This window comes from Emydura macquarii, unplaced genomic scaffold (assembly GCF_026122565.2).
Source record: "Emydura macquarii macquarii isolate MOO-44397 ecotype Brisbane River unplaced genomic scaffold, CSIRO-AGI_Emac_v2 contig_1451, whole genome shotgun sequence".
Classification (NCBI taxonomy): domain Eukaryota; kingdom Metazoa; phylum Chordata; order Testudines; family Chelidae; genus Emydura; species Emydura macquarii.
Genome location: NW_027131588.1, coordinates 16981973 through 17000975, shown reverse-complemented (window position 1 = coordinate 17000975; position 19003 = coordinate 16981973). Strand labels below are relative to the sequence as shown.

Genomic DNA, 19003 nt, shown 5'->3' with positions numbered 1-19003 from the left:
ACACAGGCACTCAAAAACTGTTCAAGCACTTTAAAAGAGAGAGTGCCCATTTTAGTCCTGTGTTTCATCATCATAAAACTTTATTCTTGCTGATTTAGCTATCTCAAAGTCATAATACATTTGTGTCCTGTGTACTTACATTTCTTCTGACACTCCTCCCTCTTTTTTCATTATGATTAGCCATGATGAGTAATAAATAGCTACCCCAGCTTTGGATGCTGTAAAATTATTTTTGTTTTAAGTAATCTTGCTCTGATAGTAGCATTTGTGCCCCTTGACCCACTTTTGAGTTATTTATATTTTACACCCACCACCACCCCCGCACATTAAAAGAACATTAAGATTTCAAAATCAACTGCTTGGAACTTAGGAAATGACAGACTTATGGTTGCCTGGACAACCTTAATTCCTCACCACCACTGCCTTGTACGTATGCATTATAATACAGTTCTTAATTACATGGCCATGTTGTTTTTCCACAGGACCTGTGCCTCTCTCAGTGCACAGAATGAATGGTGCATTGGGAATGAATCAGGGTCATGCACTGAATGAGGCTGTTGGCTGTAGGACAATGCCTCTGTCCCACTGGAGGAAAAGCTAATGATCGTTCTCATGCTGAGAAAGCATCAATGAGGTGGGCCTGCAGAAGATGCACCACTGGGAGAAGTAGAGCTAAAAAGGATGAGACTGGCTACTGCAAGGGAGAGGAGTTTTCTCAGGCAGAGGGATGTGGTTAAGAACTGTTAGTGAATTCTGGTAGCAAGGAGAGCTCAGCCTGACACAGTTGCTAACTTTTCCCTCCAACTCCCTACTGTTTTGGGCAGACTGACACTACGACCTTGATATGAGTAAAGGCCCTGAAGAGCTGCTTCTGGCCAGGGGCCTGGGATGTGTTGCCAGAGGCTAGAGACCAGGTGACTGAATTAGGGTCTGAAAAGACCCTCCGAGTGACCTGCACTCCCCCCGAAAGGGAGCCCTTCCATAAGGGAACTAGGGGGAAGTTCAAGCTGAGGAACAGCTAACTCCAGGGACCTCTGCCTCATTTGATACAGAAACCGGAATGAGGCAAGGGCTTACAGGAAGAGAAAGGTGGCTTCATTATTAAGGCCACTGATTGTCACCTTGGCTTCTGGGACTCCAATCCTGCCTCTGCCACAGTGCTCCTTTATAATGCTGGGCAAATTTTCTAAACCAAAATTTTTATAGGTGATCATTTGCGTGGTCCTCATTTTCTGGGTACACAGTCTGATACACCTGGAGAGATTTTTCAGAAGTGAGCATCCAAAATTAGTTGATAGGCTTGGCCTTCATCTCTTCATGCCCTCTGTTCCCTCTCTGTAAAATAAGAATATCACCCACCCCTCAACTCACAGGAATGGCGTGCGTTCATTAATGTTCATAAAGAACAAAGATACTAGAGTGAGAACGCTACAGAAAACCCCCTAAGGAAATTAATAATTCCTCATTCCGTGCAGTATGTGGATGGTAAATTATGCATGGAGCTACAGTGTGCGGATGAAAAGGAATCTGGAGTAGCTACCCCATCAGTAGGCACAGTCCATCCTTTAGGAAAACATAGTGTATGATCATGTAATTAAAGATCATCATAACATATACACACAAAAGGGCAAATTAAAGTTGCACAAGTAACCTTCAGTCTAGTATTTCCTAACTTTAATGCTTGACTAACTTTAAATGCTCCTTCAATATGTTTAAGAACATAAGAACGGCAATACTGTGTCAGATCAATGGTCCATCTAACCTAGGAGCCTGTCTTCTGACAGTGGCCACTGACAGATGCTTCAGAAGTAATAAACAGAACAGGACAATTATCAAGTGATCCATCACCTGTTGTCCCATTGCAGCTTCTGGTATGTAATGGCCTGCATTTCAAAAAGAGCCCACTGAAAAAAAAAGCAGGAATTCCCTCACACTGAATTAGACTGACACCGACATGGACCATCAGCAAGGTTGGAAACTTTAGATGCACAGCACAGACCTCTGCTGCTTGAGCTAATGGAGTAACTGCTAGCACCAGCAGGTTGTCATCCTCCATGAGGACAAGAGCTAAAATGGGATGAGACACACACTTTCACAGATAATTGCTGACAGCAGAGGAGGATGAGACTCAGGAATCTGGCTTCCCACTCCAAGCTCTGGAAGGGAATGTTCTCTAATGGGAATTGACCTTCTGTGTGCGCATTCCCCAAGCATTACCCCTTCCGCCCCTGTTGCCTGAAGCGTGTGCCTATGCCAACCCTTTCTCTCCCCACAGCTGCCATCCCCATCTGCCCTCTGCCAATCTCCTTGTCCTCATTCCAGCCTCCCTCCCCCGTGGGCTCTTTACCAGGCTTCTTGTACGGCCAGTCCTTCTCTTTTCTCCCACCCAGCTCCTCAACCAATCTCAGCCTTCCTCTCCCCTACAGTCAAAGCCCCCCAATTCCTCCCTCCACCCCCGCTCCCAGGCCTGGGGCTTGTCTATACTTACAGCACGGCACCCCTGTTTAGTAGACACGCTCTCTATGCTGACAGCAGAACTTCTCCCCTCAGCATAAGTACTTCACCTCCCTGAGGCGCTGTAGCTATGACAACAGGAGAAGCCTGGCTGTCACCCTGGCGCTGCCTATACTGGTGGTTAGGTCAGTATAACGACGTCACACAGGGGTTATACCGACATAAGTGCGTGGTGCAGACCAGGGCCCAATCTTGTTCCCCTTGGCTCCTTGTCCTAATCTACCGCCCTTCATCTCCTCATACCCATACTCAACTCATACCCCCTCTGCATTCATATAACACATTATTATTATTACTTGAATTACTGTAGCACCGGCCAGCTCCCACCAGGCTGGAGGCCCATTGTGCTAAGTAAAAGACCTTCACAGCCACAAAGAGCTTGGTAACCTGTTTAAGATGAAATGCTCCAGCAACTATTAATATTCAAAGCTCGTAGCAAGGGACTGTTTGAGTTGCAATAGCTGACTTCATCTGCATAAAGTCTCGCCCCCTTTAAGCCATAAGGCTGGGCTATGCATACGGCTTCCCCTGCATTCCCCTGGGCACTGCAGAAAGGAAGGTAGTGCTGGACCCCAACATGAGAGAGGTTTAGGGGCAAGCCAGAGGTGGAAAAACAGGGCCACTGGGTCTTCATACTTAACTTTTGTAGGGGGTGTGAAATGACAGAGATTGCTATACCAGTTTATGGACGGAGCAGCTGCCATACAAGGGCCGTGTTGTGAAATGATAGGGATGAATTCCATTCCCAGAATCCTACACAAAGCCCAAGTCATTGGGCTTTCTTAAGGAAAGATGCATTTAATCCATCACACCGTTCCAAAGCGAGCCCAGCCAGGTTTACTGTTCTGCATGGTCCATCTGCAGGAAAGTAGAAATGTACCCGTGTAAAATTGCACTGTGTCTGAAATCAGACTTTTTGCAAGGCCTTCATTTCAGACTCTTTAAACATATACACTGCTTGTTTGCCCTGTAAGAAATGGATGTAAGTGAAGACATGGTATGGTATATGTCAGGTAACATACAGAAACCTTTGACTTTGTCAGCATCCAATTTTGATGCCTTCCTAATGATTCCAGCACTACACACAGCTTGCTCTCTATTTGGCTCCCCTAAGGGGTCATGGAAAAGCAATGGATACTGCAGAATATGGAAGCACACCTGTGAAAAATACGGATCTCCTCCAACAGTACTGATCAGTCAAAACAGATGGCCTGGAGAGCAATAATCACAGCTGCCAGTCCAAAGTAAATAAAGCTTTCTGATCTCTGCACTTCAGTAGAAGTGCTTTGTAACCTCTGGTTTCTGTAACTGGCATGGTAAGACACACTAGTTGAAGTAAACTAAAAACCAAACCAATCTTAGATGTTATTTTTTCTCAAAACTAAAAATAAGTTTTCTTGGTTGTTTTTTCATCATTGGACATCTTTGTTCCTCTTGTATATATCCAGGACCACAAGCAAAACTAGCAAAGTACCAATAAAGTAAGCTGTCCCTTTTCTTTATCCACACGAAACTGCAGACTTCTTATCTGGACAGCCCTGTTCCCAAGAAATATCCAATCTGATTCTAAAACCAGAGAGGTTTGGATAAGTTTGCCCAAGACCTATCTGAGGTGAAACTCTGAACCTGCTGTATTCTGAAGCTGAGAGGAATAAAATAGAATACCACAGACTTCAAACTGCATTTTCAGACATATGAATGGGATTGATAAAGTTGAGATATATGTATATATAGCACCTGATTCCTCATTGCCTCATTACTAGTGTGGTTGTATTTTAGACATGTCTGCCTATATGTTTGTAAATGATGCCCTGATCCTGCTGGGGCCCCTGGGAGACAGTGGAATATGTCATGTGTATCATTGCTCCTGTGCAAATTGGGTGTGCAAGAGTCATGTTTTACACCCATGTTGCATGCATGTAAATGGCTGCAGTGGAGGATCAGGCCCATCATTTTTATTCTGATGAGTTTTTCAAAAAGCAAGGGACAATCTTGCCCCAGTAAGATTAAATCGAGAACTCAGGCAGAACTGCTTCATGAGATGGGTGAGAAATGTTTACAACCAGATTTTCAAAAATGCTCAGCATTCCCACAGCTAGAAGCTGATTTACTTAAAAAAAACTGGCCATTTCAGTTAGGCACCTTACTGGCACCTGAAATTTTGAAAACATTGTCCATAGAACAGAGATTGTTACTGGGCTATTTGAGAAAGTCGCTGAAGCAAAGCAAGATAAATGGGTTCAAGAGACACCTCGATTTATTCTGGAGAAAGCAGGCCTTGAAGTATATTGGGAGATTTGGATGCTTTTAAACACAGGAGGTGTGTTACGCCCAAGGGCTTTGTTTCTGCTCCTGACATTTTTCCTTTCTTTTTGTTATGTTCACAGCATGCAAAGAGATAAGTTAGAATATTTTATGTTTTTCTCTCTCTGGAAGGTTGCAACATAACACTACTTTAAGAAATAAAGTCCAAAACCTTAAACACACAAGAACCCAAAAAAACAGAGAGAGAGAAAACTCTCTGCTACCTAAGGTAAAGAGGCATAACTCACTCTACCTTGCTCTAGTCTGCCTCTTTACAGACTGACTGCAGAAAAACCCAGATCACATGCTTCCTTACAGAGCCCCTAATCTGAAAGAAGGATCAGGAACACCCTGAGAATGTAAAGTGATATCTTATAAATTTAACAGTTTTCAATACACCACACTTTTCCAGTTAGAAGACTTCATCCACTGATCCTAAAATGGATTATTTTAAATCTGAGTTTTGAAGGATTTGCAGCAGGTGTTCTATCAGTCAATTCAATATATCCTTTTCCTTTCACTACAAGGCTGCTTATGGATCAGACATGAAGCTGAAGTAACAACAAAGCAGCAAGCCAGAGGGTAGGTGCACTGGCAGTGGATTTGAAAACTCACCCTTGAAATGTGTAACAATGAATCAGTAAGGAGGCAAATCAAAGCTAAGGAATGATTCAGTGAGTTGGATGCATTTGGATTAGAAATAAGGTAAGTGCATGTGTGATACAGTAACTGTGGAACTGTTTCACTGAAAAAGAGTTGAGTACATTCAATTAGGAAGAATAGAAAACAAGTTTTCTGTTACACATTTCTTTAGTGTCAAAAACCAAAGCATCAGCTTCTTCTCAAAACAACTAAACATTTAAAAATATTTGTTTTTCTCCAAGGTTCAAAAGCTTTTCTAAAACATACTTGACTTCATCCAAACTTCTGGGTCTAGATCTCTCTTCTATCTATCCAAACTTAGAGCATGTTTAAAAGACTAAAAACTCTAGTGTGGGGTAAAAACTATGTGGCCACAACTTTGTCACCACAGATGTTCGCATCCTTTCCCATTTGTCACATCTACCCCAGTTGTGCTAATCTCACACTTTTCATTGTCAGTTCCTTTGGATGCAGTACATCTATCATGTCAGGCACTGACAGGAGACATTGCGGCTCCTGGTGTCAATTAAACACAATGTAGAACAGGTGGGGTTGCATTGTTTTCAACAACAGAGTAATACGGCCACAGAAAGCAACTCTCCCCACCACTGTGTCGCAGAAGAGGAAAGGCAGTATTGTTCTACCTAAATCACTGCATTTGACAGCCCCTCTCTACTAGTCTTAGCACAGTCTCTGTTTATCTCCTTCTTCATGCTACTGCTCCCAGACAAGACAATTTAGTCTGCCAAAGGGTGAGCAGGCAACCAACCAACCAACGACTAAATATTTTTTTAAGTTTAAATTGAGAGTGAATTTAGGGCTCATAAGTGTTTCCCACTAACTAGCCTGGTAAAGTGCAGAGAAGTGCAGTGACAATTTCTCTACGCTGCTGTCTTACTGGGCGGCCATCCAAAGATGATAACGGAGGCAAAAACAGCAGCTCTGAGCCCCGGCCCTCAGGAATCACTGAAAGGCCACTCAGCCCCAGATGGGAGTGTGTTTGTGGGAAGAGGTCAGTTGTCTTAAAGAGAAAAGGTAAGTGTGATGGGTCTCAGGACTCAGAACTGGGGCTGTGAAGGTGGCTGCAGGGGCTGGAGGTGAGCTGAAGACAGAGATGGAGGTTCTTCTTGGAAGGCTTAGGCTCCTTTTGAACCTGATGCAATGGTTTGTTTAAAGCCTACCCAGAGCAAACTCTGCAAGGTTCATTCCCCTTACTTTTCAGAACTGAATCCAGGGCTCCAGAGGCCAGGCAGTAGTGCCCTAACCCATGGTGCCACCTTGCTTCCACGGAATGATCCTTCTTCAGGAGCTGCTACTACCACTTTTACTTTTTGGCTCCACAAAGAACTTCCAGGAATAGCTCTAAAAACACACTGCCAGCATAAATTCAGTAAGCGTCACAAAAGCCCTGTGAGGTAGGCGAGTATTATTAACCACGTTACGGACGTGCAAGCTATGGCACATAGAGGTGTGATTGTTATCAAAGGTCACAAAGCAAATTAACGCAGATCTGGATGCACGTCCCAGGATCCAAGACTTCCAGCTCCTTGCTCTGACCACTAGGCATGCGGTCCCCAAATACTCCTGGATATAATTCTATTGGCTTTAATACAGTTTCACCAGGGATGAATCTGACCCACTGCCAACAGCTGAAGAGGTGAATGAAGCAGCAGTTTGAATGAGGAATTTGTTTCATTCAGTAAATTACACTGGCACCTTTTGAACTTGATTTTTTTTTTTAAAGTCTCTAGACTCATAACTGAATTCCTCCTGTAATTATAGGAACTCCTAGATTCATTATACGTGATGTACATACCTATGTATTGTATAGAATCTTTATAAATGTCTCTTTCCCAAGTGTAAATGATAGAAAGCATTCTCAGCAATGTCTCCACTGATACGTCCATCCAACATCTTGACAGATGAAATAAAACACGACTAAGTCAGTCTGTCAGTGGTGCTTGGTAGTAGTGTGGGAGAAGAACTCAATGCCCGAGCGGCAGGACCTTCCCATAGTGGCTACAGGTCCACTCGCCAGATAGAGGTTGAAGCACACACTGCTTCCTAGCTTGCCTATGGGCCTCAGACTGGGCTCTCTGACTCTCCGTACTGACTTCACCAGCCTACCCGGCATCTCCAGACTGAGCCGTTGTGGACAGGACTCTCCCAGTTGTCAGTGAGAACGCTGAACTTCTTGAGACCCTGCTTGACCTTGTCACTGTATTGGAGCGGTGTCCTTCATTTGTGTCGTGGGTAGTTCTTCAGTTGGCCATAGAGGACAACCTTCGGCAGACAATCTTGAGGCATATGCTCCACCTGTCCCAGCCAGCCAAGCCTGCAAGCATCCAGCATAGACTGTAGGCCATTTCTCTCAAGGTTCTCATTGTTAGTGATCCGTTGGTCACACGTGATTCCAAAGATTTTTCTGAGACAGCAAAGTGGAAGCTGTTCAGTCTCCATTCCTGTTTGGAGTATGTTACCCAGCTTTCACTGCTATAAAGGAGGGTACTGAGGACACAAGCCTGATAAATGGACACCTTTGTATTCCAGATTAGAAGCTTGTTGTTCCAAACACGAGGTAAGTTTTCCAAAGATGACAGAGGCTTTGCCGATTCTCACATCACATTCTGTATCAAGGCTAAGTGAGCTGGTTAAAGTTGAGCCAAGACAGCAGAAGTGATCCACATTGTCCAGAGCTTCCTTATTGACATGGACTTTAGGTAGGATGTTAGTGCCTTGTGACATGACATAACTGTTTTCTTAATGCTGATTACTATGCCAAACTTGATACATGCATCAGAGAATTTATTCATCATAATGTACAATTCATTGGGTGAATTACAGACAAATGCAGCAGTATCTGTGAAGTGCAGATCCCGAATAGTGAGCTGCGTGACATGCCTTTTGCTCTGAAATTGCCCGATGTTAAACAAGCTGCCGTCCATCCTCTCTTTAATTGGTAGGCCAGATTGATAGTTTCTGAAAGTGTACTTGCAAAGAACAGAGACAATGATGCCAAAGCCAGTGGGCACTAAGACACAGCATTTCTTCATTCCAGTATCAATGCTAAATTCAGACAATGTTTCATTTTCATACTAGATAATTGCCTTCATTTCTTCATGGAACTCCTTCAGTAGGGAGAGCACTTTTTGTGAATAGCCAGTTTTCAACAAGATCTTGTACATGCCATTCCTGCTAACCGTGTTGAAGGCCTTTTATAGGTCAACGAATGCTACATAGAGAGGTGCCTGTTGTTCATGGCTTTACTTCTTGCAACAAATGCATTGTGAAGGACATGTCAGTCATGGAAAGACCCTGACCATCAGCTAAACCAAGCCTGTAGCTACAACTAAAAAAGAGAAATGTCCGCCTCCCCATGTGCAAAATGAACTCAAGTTGTTTGCAACACCAGAACTAGTTCTCAACTAAGGCCAGCCACATGAATTAGAGACTCCGAAAAGACGACGACAATGTGAGAGTGAGAGACAAAGATGTCTGAATTCTCCAGCATTCCACTAGAGTGCACGTGTGTGTCTGGAGGTTTGTTTGATTTTTTGGTTGGTTGGTTTTTTTCACGTATCACTATCCATTTCCCCAGATGGACACTCAAAAAACCTGTTTGTTATTCAACTAATAAGAGATTAGTTTGGGTTAAAAGTACATTATTCCAAAACTGCTAAGTGCCTGATTTATGGATCATTTCTGCATCTGCATAAAAGTATCAGAAAGACACAGACGCTGTATTAGTGTGGGAGGAGGAATAAGCTAAGTGGCGTCTCAAATAGGTTGAATGTTCAGAGAAATTGAAGGTGGAACACCAAAGTGGGAAGCTGTAAAGATATTATTTTAAGGGTTTTGCTTCCTTAAAACAAAGGCGAGAGTCTGCTTTTGTTTTTAGCAAACTCTTAGACCAAATAATCAGATTAAAAAGGCATTCTGAGCTTTGCTGCGAATTACTGAAGCAATTCTTGCTTAAACCTTCTAAACTGATTTAGTTGTTCACTGTAGTAATTGGTGAGTCAGATAAACTGAGCCATTGATTTATTGGCTGAATTTCAATTGTCATTGATTTGATCATTGCATTATGTTATATTTGGTTAGTTTAAGGAAACTGGAAATAAATTAGTTAGTGACATGTTTTGTTTAAACATTTGTTTGTTTATTCTTTTAATAAATCCATAAAAGCAATTAAACTGGTTCCTCTCTCAAAACTTCAGTGCAGAAGAACAACCTATTAGAGGTAATGGTAAATACACGGAGTAGCTCCTAGACCCATATTTTAACTATTTAATTCAAATCCTATTACCACTACAAAAGGCTCTACCCATTCCCTGCTCCATCTCCACGTGGCGAAGGAACATAGCAGCCCCAAGGCAGCTCTTCCCTTCACACTGCTACTCCTGGATCTGCATAGCCAGAGCAGAGACCCCAGTCTCTCCCATGCAGGAGGCTGCTGCAATCTGGCTACATAGCACATGGGAGCACAAGCACCAGGGTTGATTATATTCTGCTGCATTCTATGCTCCAGAGAACCCACTGATGCACACTCCTAAGCTCCAGCAAGGATGCATGGGGTGGACACTGACTGTACCTTTCCAAAGGCCCAACAGGTACCACTACTCAGTTGGTCTTTCTTTATAAGGCGTTTATATTTTACCGAGATATAATGTACTCGTTCAATACACTCAGTCATTGAAGGGCACCTTCCTCTCTTTGTACTCCTTTGGCTGTCAAGGACTATAGGTTAGCTGGAAATGTTTTCTGAATGCAGCTTCCATTACATCTTCTAGTGTTGGCCAAACCCACCAATGGCTCTGTGTGGAGTGCAGAAGCAGCAACAGCAGGGAACTACTCTACCCCATCAGTGCCAGGAGCAATTGGAAGATGCAAAACAGCATTAGCAAAGGAATCGGAAACAGAGAAAAAAGGGATAAGGTCTCGGATACACAAAAGATATATTGTAAACTCTGCCTTCTGGAACCAACGGAAGAGCTGAGCTCACATCAAAAATGAGAAGGATAGAAAGACAGTGTGCATGCAAATGGATTAAGAATAAAAATAATAACCAAGAGTTTTAGAAGGGATAGACACTCTCATCCTACAGGGCATAACTCAACCTCTAACTATGGGAGACAAGCAGGAAACTTTCCTTGTGGGCTAGTTATCTCATCTGCTTTCTGCAGGGTTTCTTCCATCTTCCTCTGAGGCAGTTGGTACTGCCACTGTCAGAGTTTGGACACTGGCCTAGATGGACCATGGATCCAATCCAGTCTGGCAGTTTCTATATTCCTACAATTCTTTGAAAAGAGGCTAAACAGCATCCCTGAGGGAATTGTTTTTGACAGATCTGCCCAGACTAAGGAGATGAGGTTGAGATTTTTCCAAAGCACTCTAAGGGGCAGCAGGGAGGCAGAATGACAACATTCTCAAGGTCTTTTTAATCTAGCAGAGAAAGGCATAACAAGAACCAATGGCTGGAAGTTAAAGCCAGACACCTTCATGTTAGAAGTAAGGCACACTTATTTCATAGTGAAGGTGATTAAGCATTGGAACAAACTACTAATTGAAGCAGTGGATTCCTCATCCCTTAGAGTCTTCAAATCAAGTCTGGATGCCTTTCCAGAAGGTATTCTTTAGACAAACACAAATTATTGTCCTTTTATATGTTTCTACTACAATATGATTTTGTATAAAGAATATTAGCTTTCCATATTGGTGTTCGTTTTTGGTGTTGTGTTAGCCGATGTCTTTGGGACACTTTTTTCTCTCCAACACATGATGGGCCAAATTAATCGCTGGTATAGCTTTTTAAGGTGTATTATAGGAATAGCTGAATGAAAATGTTAAAATACATTATTGCAATGACACCTATTTCCAGTATGGAATTTCAACACGGAGAATCTCATGTGTCTTAAAGTGCTAAAGCTAGTGTTTCTGTAAAGTAGAGAAGGTCTCAGACCCTGAATCTTTCTTTCTTTTTTCTTTCTCCATCTATTCTCACTTGAACTATAGGTTCCCTCTTTAAACGCCCCATCAAACACAGAGTCAATAACACAGTATAGCTTGTCTAGTGTATTAATGTCAGTTACCTTTTGCTTTGGAGGGTTCCCTCTGCTCTTTCCAAAATATCAAAAGTGATTGAGAACATAAAAATGGCCATGCTGGACCTGACCAATGCCCCATCTAGCCCAGTATCCTGTCTTTCAACAGTGGCCAATGCCAGGTGCTTCAAAGGGAATGAACAGAACAGGGCAATCATCAAGTGATCCATCCCGTCGTCCATTTCCAGCTTCTCGCTTTCAGAGGCTTAGGGACACCAGAGCATAGTGTTGCATCCATGACCATCCTGGTTCATAGCCATTGATGGACCTATCCTGCATGAACTTATATCATTTTTTTTAACCCAGTTATACTTTTGGCCTCGACAACTTCCCCTGACATGAGTTCCACAGGTTGACTATGCATTGTGTGAAGAAGTACGTCATTTTGTTGTTTTAAACCTGCTGCCTATTAATTTCATTGGGTGACTCCTATTTCTTGTGTTATGTAAATAACACTTTCTCATTCATTTTCTCCACACCTTTCATGATTTTATAAACCTCTATCATATCCCCCCTTAGTCATCTCTTATCCAAGCTGAACAGTCACAGTCTTTTTAATCTCTCCTCATATGGAAGCTGTTCCATATCCTTAGTAATTTTTGTTGCTCTTCTCTGTACCTTTTCCATTTCTAATATATCTTTTTTAAGAGGAGGGTAACCAGAACTGCATGTAGTATTCAAAGTGTGGACATACCATGGATTTATATAGTGGCATTATGATATTTACTGTCTTTTATATATACTTTTCCTATTGATTCCTAACACTGTTAGCTTTTTTGACTGCTACTGCACGTTGAGTGGATGTTTTCAGGGAACTATCCACAATGACACCAAAGATCTCTTTCTGGACTGGTAACAGCCAAAGTAGATCTCATCATTTTGAAGGTATAGTTGGGATTTTGTTTTCCAATGTGCATTACTTTGCATTTATCAACATTGAGTTTCATCTGCCATTTTTGTTGCCCAGTCACCCAGTTTTGCATGATCGCTTTGTAACTCTTCGCAGTTCATTTTTCTTTGTTTACAGTTGACTATTGTTATTCACCTGGAGTCATGGTTTCTTAACATGAGGTTAAAAAAATTAATACTCAACTGTACATAAGGTGGTGATGGTTATGCCTTGTGGTGGTTCTGTTAAGAGCATCTGTTCAAGAATTCATTCTATTTTTGATCATATATTCAATTAGATATATAAATAGACTGTGAAATGTTATTCATACCTGTTTATTCCAGTTGTTTGAAATCCTGGCTCTTTTGACACCTGCATACAATCAATAGTTCAATTTCCATTCGTTAGATTCCTGGGGAAGAATGATTTATTATTAGGGTTTAAGTTATAAAATAATTCCCTTAAAATATTTGGGAAGCTCAATTCACCTGCATTATCTTTGAGCCACATTATTTGCTTATAAAACAAAGCTAAATTTAGATCTGGTATAACTGGGTACTATTCTACTCTAGTCAATGAAGTTGTGGTACCTTCTTACCAATTCTAAAAACTTGCAGCAATTAGATAATGCTTTTCATCTATAAATCTCACAGAAGTTTATAGAGGTGAACCAATGACAGACCGGGAGTAGCAGTTAGGTTTCCTGTTATCCCATTCAGTGCTATAACCAGTAAACAATACTGCTTCCTTTTGCCTGACTTTGGCATCACTTTGCTTGTGTTCATCCACAAGATCATTTCATCTCTTTTCTTTTTCTGCTACTATGAAATTGGTAAAGTGGAGCACAATCATAGCACCAGGGGCTAAGCCAAACCACACCTGATTATTGGTCCATCCTGTCTTTTAGGGTATATCTACACAGCAAGAGCTGTGCACTGGCCAGCCTACGTAATCTATCTTGACTCCAGCTAGCATGGGTAACAGCACCAGTGAAGACAGCACAGTGTGGGCTACAGCATAAGCTAGCAAGCTAAGTACATACCCATGGTACATGCCAGGCTTTTGAAAACTAATAATCATGCATCTAGCTAATTGCACGATGCTCTATGTGAGGGAAATGTTTTTTCCCAACCCCTACTGCAATCATTTAATGCCCTGAAGGAAGAGATTTGATTAATCTTTTAACTCACCAAACATAGTTATGGACGTTATTGATAGCCACAGTTTGGTTTATCCCCTTTCACCCATGAGCCACGCAGGTCTCCTGCCAGTTGCCTCCCTCATCCCTGCCTCTGAGGCCATGGAAGGCACTCAATTGGTGGAGGGAGCAAAGACTGGGCATATCATTGCTTTCTCCAGGCATATTTTCCTCCCGCCTTCTACCAACCCCGGTTCACCATGGGAAGGATGCTGAGGTCACATGTGCTGATCACTGTTTATTCATTGACATTCAGTATGATGTGGAGATCCAGCCTTTTCTTAAATGAACTGAGCTGCGTCCATTTTTAAAGTGGGAGAGTCTCTTAATTATTGGGAAGCCTGAAACTAAGGTTGTGACACTGGGCCAAAAAAGGTAAGCCTAGACGGCTGAAATAACCCAAAGTCAACCTTTGAAGGCATGTTTAACGGTATTGAAATGGTAACGAGAGCCGTTCCTTGTAAATAGCTAACAGCCATGTCATGTAGGCCAGAGCCTTGCAATGCAAGTGTTTTGTTAAGAGTTATTTGCTGTTGTTTACCTATATCTTCTTAGAGGTTAACAATGTAGATAAACTGCTTTCCTGTCTATTCCTAGTGTTCTGTTGATTCAGAGACCAAAGTTGAATATTAACATTTAGATGAACCTTGGGTATAATAATATAATTTAGTGTTTCTCGTTGAGGTTTAAGTAAACTGTCTATTAACCATTTAATGAATAGTTACCAATGTGTATCCAGGAAATAGAGCAGTTACTGCAAAGACACAAAAGATTACCCACTGTTCACTCAGGGAAATACTTGCTGAAAAGAGACTATCCTAGCCTGCTCGAGAAGACTAAAGAAGACTCAGACCCAATCCTCTTTATCTCAAATCTATCCAAGCTTTGTCAGGGAAAGTTTGGTTCGCAAGATGGGGATCCCAGCACCAGCCTGGAATCGCCCTGCTATTTCTCATGGAAGAAATTATAAGCACTCTGTACATGGTCTATGTTGGTCTTCATTTCCTGCTTCATTACTCTGGACTGGATTTCTAACAAGGAAGCTTTAAGCAAGGACTGATGGCCGCTAACCTGTCTGGGTAATTTCCAGAGACTTTTCACAACTCAGTTATCATCTCTACTTTGAAACTGACTTACGAACTTTATTTTCATCTGTGTATGTATAATGATCTTTTAACCATTACCCTCTTTCCTTTTTTTTTTTTTTTAATTAGTTTAGTTAATAAGCATTGGCTTTAAGCATGCATTTGGGTAAGATCTGAACTATTCATTGATCTGTTTGGTAATGTGTCCAGTTGTTTGGGATTGGTAAAATTATTATGATTATTTTATTTTTTTACACGTGCTGGATAAAAATTTTCAGTAGTCTCCATCATATTTGACTTGGCTGTCTGGGTGGAGGTCAAAGGGCTGGACAGCTTTAAGGGAACTGTATTTTTATCTTCTGAATAGCCAGTGAGGTGATTGGAAGCTGGTTGTTTCTGGCTTGGTATATCTTATGGAAGAAAACATACCAGTATTTAGGGGTCTATCTGCCCCATTCTTTGCCGTTTAAGCTATCTCAGTGTGGCACCCCTAGAGGTCAATGTCACAAAGGTGCTTAACTCATCAAAAGGAACAAAAGGCACTGATTTTTAATGCGGTTTCCAAGAGAGAAAATTCCTCTCTCTTTCTCTCTCTCTCAGTCTCCTTTTAGACCACCAAAGCAATTTTAACATCTATTTTTAGGAGGGGATTAAGCCAGCTAGAGGCAGATTTTGCTAATAGAAGATCATTTTTTTTCTCTCTGACACTGGCCTAAATCCAAAGTAATTCTAATGAAGTCGAAAATTTCACCTGGCAACTTTGTCCAGGAGAGTTGGTCTACAGTGAGCAAATTAGAAAGTGGTGTTTTTATAAAGAGATGTCTTCATTGTAATTACTGGGTAAATTCATAGGAGGCAAGCATGTCACGTTTTCAGGTGGTAAGAGCTCTTCAAATTTAAAGAGAGCCAAGGTCTGACTATTTTGCTGTGAGTTGACCAAAAAATACCCCCTTCCACTAAAATAGAAGTCTAAGGCCTAGTCTACATTTAAAATTTAGGTCAACCTAGCTACGGTGCTCGGGGTGTGAAAATCCCCAGCCCTGAGTGCCGTAGCAATGCTGACCTAAGCCCCAGTGTAGATGCAGCTAGGTCAATGGAAGAATGCTTCTGTCGACCTAACTATCTTTGCTTGGGAAGGTGGAGTTCTTTATTGGTAGTTTATACAGCATATAGCTAACCTACGGTGTTACTGTTCTTTTTGCTGACTCTGTTTCTCCCTCCTGCCCACGATAGATTATGGGGAACCATTATAAAACTGTTGTTATTACAGTTTTTATTCTTGTCTGGATTATGATTTTTAAAAAGGCTTTCCTGACTGAAAAGAAAAAGTGTATTCTCCCCCACCCCCAAATTGTACAAATAAATGTATGTACCACTGTGTTGTAAATACAGTAGAACCTCAAAGTTACGAACTGACTGATCAACCACACACCTCATTCGGAACTGGAAGAACACAATCAGGCAATGGTAGGGACCAAAAAATAAAGGGGAGGAGCAAATACAGCACAGTACTGTGTTAAATGTAAACTACTAAAAAAATTAAAGAGAACATTTTTTAAAAGATTTGACAAGGTCAGGAAACTGTTTCTGTGCTTGTTCCATTTACATTAAGATAGTTAAAGCGGCATTTTTATTCTGCATAGTAAAGTTCCAAAGCTGTATTAAGTCAGTGTTCAGTGGTAAACATTTGAAAGAACAACCATAACGTTTAGTTCAGAGTTACAAACAACCTGCAATCCCGAGGTGATCGTAACTCTGAGGTTCTACTGTAATCCAAGAATGTCCCTATGTATTTTTAAATACGTACAACAGAAGATCTGTGTTAGAAACCATTCTTTGAAATACTGATGCTTTAGCCACGCGCTGATAACAACCACATCCTAACTGTGATCTATGAATCATTGTCATGTAAGCTACCATATACAGGTTAAAAGCACAGTTTTGTCTCTACGAGGATCTCCACTTATGGTGAAAAAAATCACTAAGGCTCCAAAAGAAACATATATTCCCTTGACTGTCCTTTGCTGAAAAAAAAGTAGAGTACAAAAGGAATTAGAAACCTTTTTTTCCAGTGACCTACTTTCATAGACACAAAACACTGTTTAAAAGCTCCCCATTACCGCCCTCATTGTAAACATCAGTATATTACTAATATTACTAATACTCAAAGACTTTTAAATCCCCTGTATTCTCTCTCTCACACACACACAAAACTATTCCTAAGTATTTCTTGCTCTCCAGTAACTTTTCCTAGAAATATTATACTCTCCATGGAAAAGTCCCTTCAGAAGGACTCTCCCTGTATGCTTTTGGCAAGATGCAGTTTCCTACTCTCACTTTTAAAAGGAAAAACAAATAACTTGCTGTATGACTGCCACATTTCCACACAAAAATTCACACATTAAAAATGCACCATCAAAATTATGGGCCAAATCCTCACTCGATTCATAATGTTTCACACTATCTCATCTTCGTGTTGTTCTCCTTTCCTTTCTGCCTACTATTTTGACGCTGCTGCCCATATTCTAGCAATACCATGTGCACCTGCTGCCAGGTGCACTGAATTCTTGCTACCTGCCTGCCAATGGGCTGCTGCTGCTCCTGTGTCCATCTTAGTTTGTAATCAGCACTGAGGTGACTACTATGTAATCCAAAGGTGCAAAGGGGAGGCAGCATTGCCTGATGGCTAGATCACCATACTCTGACTCAGACCCGGATTCTATTCCTGGCTCTGCCATTGATCTGTTGGGTGACCTTGGACAAGGTCATGGCTGGGATGGTTTAGTTGGGATGGGTCCTGCTTTGAGCAGGGGGTTGGACTAGATGATCTCCTGAGGTCCCTTCTACCCTTAATCTTCTATGATTTATTTCCCTGCTCTGTGCTGCAGTTTCCCCATCTGGAAATGGAGATAATGAGACTGAACTCACTTGGAAAAGGCTTTGAGATCTACCGATGAAAAGTGCTGGATTGGAACTAAGTGGTGGTGTTAATTTGTGTTACGAAATATTATGTATCAGCAGTGTGTATCCCTTTCATTTTTATTCCTAGATGAACAATCTTTTTAGTTGTATGGATGAATTCCAAAACCAGAAAATGTACCTGCTACATCTTTCCTTGATACAAGATTCCAGACAAAGCCAGACTTTGCTGAGACGATTATTGCTTGTGCAACATCCATCCTTCTCGTTCCTTCTTGACATTTTATTGCTATTCACACAAAAATCTCTCTATTTAGAGCTGGCTGGGAAGTGGAGTCCAGAACTTATTCTACCACTTTCCACATGTATCAGGAAGGTATAAATCCTTCCCACTATATTGAAATGATTTTAAAGTACATAACCATCAAAATAATAAAATTAAGGATGAGAGAGGAAAAAATAGCCAAAGATCTCAAACCAGTCCAGTCCAATGGAGAAACACCTCAACGTATCTGCTTAGCACAAGTGTGAGCTGAAGCTTCTAAAGTACTCCTTGCAAAATTTACTCTTGTTCAGATCACAGTCCAAGCTTTAGTGGCGAAATATATTAAACTTGTTCATTCTCTAAAAATCCCTGTCTTTTTAAGAAAAAACCCAGTTTTGACCCAAATTGTAGGAATGGAATGCAGGAATTTAAACACATTCACCTCTGCATGTGTCCTTTAAAAGTTGCTGTGACACCAAGAGCACCCTCAGTCGATCTCCTTGACCCTGTCCAACACCACAAGAATAAGGTGACATTAAAAAAACCCCACAAACAGATAACTAGACTGGGACTCAGGATACCTGGGTTCAATTCCTAATTCTGGCACTGGCTTGCTGGGTGACCTTGGACGTGTCACATCCCCCTTCCTGTGCCCCCATTTGTGAAATGGTAATAATGATAGTGACTTCCTTTGTAAAGCACTTTGAGATCTGCAGATGAAAAGTGATATGTAAGAGCTAGGTGGTATTATTATTATTATTGTTATGAAAAGAGAAATAAATTGTGTAGGCTCTGGCACAATATTGCTGAAGCAAACCATTTAGTAGGTTTAAGAAATTAGACATTTCCAGCATAGATGTATATAGCATCTACAGTTACGCTAGCTAGGATACTGCTATAAGAATGATCAATCCCCAAGCTGAAGTAATCATCAGCTAGGATCAGGAAGGGAAAAAAAAACAAAAAACTTTGCCACTGTGTAAAAAGAGCTTGATCTTCCTTTGTGGTAGTCAATGGTTTGACTCCTATTCACTACAATGGTGAAGGATCAAGCCCCAAGTGTATTACAGGAGATTTACACCTTCC

At 41.4% G+C, this 19003-nt stretch overlaps 1 long non-coding RNA gene across 1 annotated transcript in view; it reads right to left on the bottom strand.

Moving 5' to 3' along the window:
* The window catches only part of LOC137156439 (uncharacterized), a 43364-nt gene that overhangs the window by 1919 nt on the left and 22442 nt on the right, over positions 1-19003 (bottom strand). Inside the window, exon 2 of the long non-coding RNA XR_010920767.1 lies at positions 12782-12862. This is a non-coding gene — a long non-coding RNA (uncharacterized lncRNA). The remainder of the gene's footprint in view (positions 1-12781; positions 12863-19003) is intronic.